Source organism: Ranitomeya imitator, chromosome 1, assembly GCF_032444005.1.
Source record: "Ranitomeya imitator isolate aRanImi1 chromosome 1, aRanImi1.pri, whole genome shotgun sequence".
NCBI lineage: Eukaryota > Metazoa > Chordata > Amphibia > Anura > Dendrobatidae > Ranitomeya > Ranitomeya imitator.
In genome coordinates, this window is record NC_091282.1 from 290,042,150 (window position 1) to 290,048,149 (window position 6,000).

A 6,000-nucleotide genomic window follows, 5' to 3' on the forward strand; every position below is an offset into this window, starting at 1 on the left:
ATTAAATGACATGACATTGTCCTTGCCCCATCATAAGCCTGCCCTCATTAGATTCAAATTAAGACCAAGTTCTCTGGTGAGAATATTTAATACATCATAAAATGACTATACATGGCCATCTGGAAGCTCTTCAAATTTTATGAAACGCTCAATGCGGTTTTCCGTTTTTGTTACGTATCTCAATGATAAGGAGAATTGGTCAGTTCTTTTGATATCCTGTATGATAGTGCACATAGTTTCACTGGCCAGTGCAGAAATCAGCTCATTTTGTTATTCCGAACTCAGATACGTAACACGACCAACCGGATTCTTCAGATGATGTTCAAGCACAGTCATACTGTGCTAGCAATTTAAGCAGCTCCAAGAAATTACCTTCATTGACATCTTGGTCACCCAGGCAGGCATGCTCTCTGTGACCCCGAAATGCAAGACCCTCCTTGCTAAAAAAAAAAAAAAAAAAAAAAGTGACCTCTATTAGCCTATGAATTATTTTTCTATTTCTATCTGCTCCTTTTCACCTTTGATAAGCCCTGCTATTATTGTGCTGTCCTGATATTTAGTTATAAGCAAAGTTATTAGTTATTTAAGGAACACATGCGGAATCACCGCACATATGACGGGACAGCCCTTTGGGTGGAGCGGGGTGTCCGTTGCGTCCAAAGCGCAGGGAATCTTGAACGTGGAGACATAGCCTAACAGGCTGGGGCTTATTATAAGACCTAATCTGTAAATATAATAAACCCCCTACCTCCACCCAGACAACAACTATTAGATAATATATGCCAATAAATGAAATAAAAGGCCCCTACAGCGCCACCCACCTCCCCTACCCTAACTCTGGAATTGCACTTTTTTGCAATTTCACAGCACTTGGAATTTCTTTCCTGTTTTCCAGTACACGATATGTTAAAACCAATGGTGTCGATCAAATGTACAACTTGTTCTGCAAAACAAAAAACAAGCCCTAACATGGCCATATTGACCAAAAAATAAAAAAATATGGTTCTAGGAAGAAGGGGAGCAAAAAAACAAAAATACCTCTAGTTGTGAAGGGGTTAAGGTTAGGAACCTGGTTCCAAGAACATCACAGAATTGTTATCATTAATTTTGCTTATATATTGCTACCATGTGAACATACAAACTCCTTGCATATGTTGTCCTAGGTGAATTTGAGCCTAGTACCTCAGTACAGCAAAGCAAAAGTGATAAACATTAAGCTAAAGTCTAGCCACAGGTATCTGAGGACCCCTGGTGTGCAAAGAAAAAAAAACAAGTAAACCTCCAAACCATTACTCCAGTTTTTCATTTTGGTGTATCAGCAGTTCACACTGCTGGATGTGATCAATCATGCTGCTTGTGCCTAAATATTCCCCTCCCATCAGTATTTAGCAACAGAAACCTGTACTCATCTGCATAGGCAATATTTATTTTGCCACTCATAAATCCATTTTTTCCACTCTTACACACTTGAGTCTCCACACAGTATGGCGTTCCCAACAGAACCATCCACACATTGTCCTCCATGTAGTAAAATGTGCCACACATTGTCCTTCATGTAGTATAATGCACCCCACATAGCCCTCTTAGTAATATAATGGATCCACATATTCCGCCAAGTAATTAATGCACCCCACATAGTCCTCTTAGTAATATAATGACCTCACATAGTTCTCCATGTAGTATAATGCATCCCACATAGCCCTCTTAGTAATATAATGGATCCACATTGTCCTCCATGTACACTGTGTGCTGAATTATTAGGCAAGTTGTATTTTAGAGGATTATTTTTATTATTGATCAACAACTATGTTCTCAATCAACCCAAAAGACTCATAAATATCAAAGCTTAATATTTTTGGAAGTTGGAGTGGTTTTTTTTTTTATTTGGCTATCTTAGAAAGATATCTGTTTGTGCAGGTAACTATTACTGTGCAGAATTATTAGGCAACTTAATAAAAACCAAATATTCCCATCTCACTTGTTTGTTTTCACCAGGTAAACCAATATAACTGCACAAAATTTAGAAATAAACATTTCTGACATGCAAAAACAAATCCCCCAAAAAATTAGTGACCAATATAGTCACCTTTCTTTATGATGACACTCAACAGCCTTCCATCCATAGATTCTGTCAGTTGCTTGATCTGTTTACAATCAACATTGTGTGCAGCAGCCACCACAGCCTCCCAGACACTGTTTCCCCTCCCTGTAGATCTCACATTTTATGAGGGACCACAGGTTCTCTATGGGGTTCAGATCAGGCGAACTAGGTGGGCATATCATTATTTTTTCTTCTTTTGAGACCTTTACTGGCCAGCCACGCTGTGGAGTAGTTGGAGGCATGTGATGGAGCATTGTCCTGCATGAAAATCATGTTTTTCTTGAACGATACTGACTTCTTCCTGTAACACTGCTTGAAGAACTTGTCTTTTCGAAACTGGCAGTAGGTCTGGGAGTTGAGCTTCACTCCATCCAAGGTCCCACAATTTCATCTTTGATGATACCAGCCCATTCCAGTACCCCACCTCCCCCTTATTGGCGTCTGAGTCGGAGTGGAGTTCTCTGCCCTTTACTGATCCAGCCTCTGGCCCATTCATCTGGCCCATCAAGAGTCACTCTCATTTCATCAGTCCATAAAACCTTTGAAAAGTCAGTCTTAAGATATTTCTTGGCCCAGTCTTGAAGTTTTATCTTTGTTTCTTGTTCAAAGGTGGTCGTTTTTCAGCCTTCCTTACTCTTGGCCATGTCCCTGAGTATTGCACACCTTGTGCTTTTTGTGACTCCAGTAACATTGCAGCTCTGAAATATGGCAATAACTGGTGGCAAATGGCATCTTGGCAGCTTCACGCTTGATTTTCCTCAATTCATGGGCAGTTATTTTGCGCCTTTTTTTCCCAACGCGCTTCTTGCGACCCTATTGGCTATTTGCCATGAAACCCTTAATTGTTCGGTGATCACGCTTCAAAAGTTTGGCAATTTCAAGACTGCTGCATTCCTCTGCAAGACATCTCACTATTTTAGACTTTTCAAAGCCTGTCAAATCTCTCTTCTGACCCATTTTGCCAAAGAAAAGGAAGTTGCCTAATAATTAAGCACACCTTGTATAGGGTTTTGATGTCATTGGACAACACCCCTCCTCATTACAGAGATGCACATCACCTGATTTACTTAATTGGTAGTTGGCTCTCAAACCTGAACAGCTTGGAGTAGGACATGTATAAAAAGTATCATGTGATCAAAATACAACTTGCCTAATAATTCTGCACACAGTGTAATCTAATGGTCCCCAGATAGTCCTCAATGTAGTATAATGGGCCCCCATTGCCTTCCAAGTAGTATAATGCACCCCACATAGAGCTCCGTTTAGTATAATGGGCTCTACATTGCCCATTATACAGTATAATGGGCCCTAGATAGTCTTCCATACAGTGCAATGTGCCCCACATAGCCTTCCATTTAGTATAATGGACCCCACATATTCCTCTATACAGTATAATTGGCTTCCATGCAGTATAATGGACCCCATTTCCATGTAGTATAATGGGCCTCCGATGCCTTTCACACAGTATAATGGCCCCACATAGTCTTCCATATAAAATAATGGACCCCCTCCATGTAGTATAATGTGTCGGCACAGCTGAACGTGTGATGACAGGCAGGTGACTCACAGGCCTCATAGCAGCTGCATGGTGTGCAGTCATTGAGCTCCACTGCTGCTCGTTCCAACTATTATGCTCTCCACTCTCCCATAGGTAAGTGAGCGGCACCAGACAACCTCTATAAAGAGAATCTATCACCAAAAATTCTCTTCCTTTTTACATTTTTATATATATTATTTGTAAAAAAATAAATAAACTAAATTCTAAATATGTCATTAAAAATCAGTGAAGTAAGGGCTTTAATTAAGGAAGAAAAGTGAATTATGTGCTAATCTAACGATCAGAAAAGAAATCTCTATCATTTCCCAAAATATGTAGCGACGCTACTTCACTCCATAGCACAGAAGATAGTATCTGCTTGGAGCAGCTACCATCTTCAGTGTTGTGCAGTGAGTGTGCTGCTCACAGCAACGCACTCTGTTATTAGAAGACTTTTCCTTGCTTGTCTGCAGCTTCACCACATATCACTGTCGCACTTGTCTGTGCTCTGGCCAGTGTGATAGTGATAGACAATGAAGCTGCTGACAGGCAAGTACAAGTGTGATAAGACTCTCTTTGCTGGTGGAGCGACTGTGTTCGGTATTAGAGTGCAGCAATGCCCACTTATTTTTAATGCTTTTTTTTATAGTGCAGAAAAGCTTTGATTTTGCACTTAAAAATGCAACAGTTTTTTTAATCTTTTTTTTTATATGCAATTTTTTCAAGTGCCGCATAGAAGCTTACAGAGAAAAAATGCATCAAAGCAATGGCATCTTTAGATGCACAGTGGGTAGGAGTTTTCATGAAATCACATCCACTTTGCTTCGACATTTAGGCAGTGTTCACATGTAGCCTAAAGACTGTTTTTTCTGCTATTTTTATTTTGCACATTAATTCTGTGTTTAATTGTGCGGGCAAAGTGGATGTGATTTCATGAAACTACAGACCGCTGTATGTCTAAAGACGTTGATGAAGTGTATGGTTTTAGTGCTTTCTTTCTCTAGACTTTTATGGGAAGAATGTATAAAATGCATGTAAAAAAAGGATATGAAAAAAATGCAGTTGCTTTTATAAGTGCAAAATCCAAACTTTTCTGTACTAAAACAGCACATAAAAATGCTTCTTCAAATCTGCACTAAATACACATTAATTAAGGGGAGGAATGTATTAAAAAATGCAATAACCAAAGCAAATTGTTATGGCGTAGTTTGGTGTGGAAAACTGCAAAAACGTGCCTGGACGCACATTCAGCTGAAGTGAATTGGCTGCGCTGCACTACACGGCCAATCAGAGGCCAGCAACTAATGTTTCCACACAATCAGATCAATTCCTGTGGGAGAATTCACAAGAATTAGGCCGGCATCACAGTAGCGAGTTTTACGGACGTAAGAGCGCAGAAAATACGTCCGTAAAACTCGCCAAACAAACGGCACAATTATTCTCTATGCCCCAGCTCCTATCTGCCGTATTTTACTGATCCGTATTATACTGGCTTCTACGGCCGTAGAAAATCGCAGCATGCTGCGTTTGTCACCGTACTGCGCAAAAAATACGCCAATGAAAGTCTATGGAAGCCAGAAAAATACGGATCACACACGGACCAGCAGTGTAACTTGCGAGAAATATGCAGCGGTGTTAAAGAGAAAAGCCGGCAACTGGGGCGGTGTACAGTAAAATCACACTGACAGCTTACAGTAGAATAGGTAGAATAAATGTGTACACATATATATATATATATATATATATATATCTATTCTATGTATGTCAGTGAGACACATAAATGTATTATTACTTCATACAGCGCTAGATAGCTTTAAAGCCGGTAATTCAATTACCGGCTTTTTCTTTCTCCTTCTTAAACCCGACATGATATGAGACCTGGTTTACATACAGTAAACCATCTCATATCCCCATTTTTTTTGCATATTCCACACTACTAATGTTAGTAGTGTGTATATGCAAAATTTGGCCATTCTATCTACTAAATTAAAGGGTTAAATGGTGGAAAAAATTGGCGTGGGCTCCCGCGCAATTTTCTCTGCCAGAGTAGTAAAGCCAGTGACTGAGGGCAGATATTAATAGCCTGGAGAGGGTCCACGGTTATTGGCCCCCCCTGGCTAAAAACACCTGCCCCCAGCCACCCCAGAAAAGGCACATCTGGAAGATGCGCCTATTCTGGCACTTGGCCACTCTCTTCCCATTCCCGTGTAGCGGTGGGATATGGGGTAATGAAGGGTTAATGTCACCTTGCTATTGTAAGGTGACATTAAACCAGATTAATAATGGAGAGGCGTCAATTATGGCACCTATCCATTATTAATCCAATACTAGTAAAGGCTTAAAAAAAAAACCACATTATTAA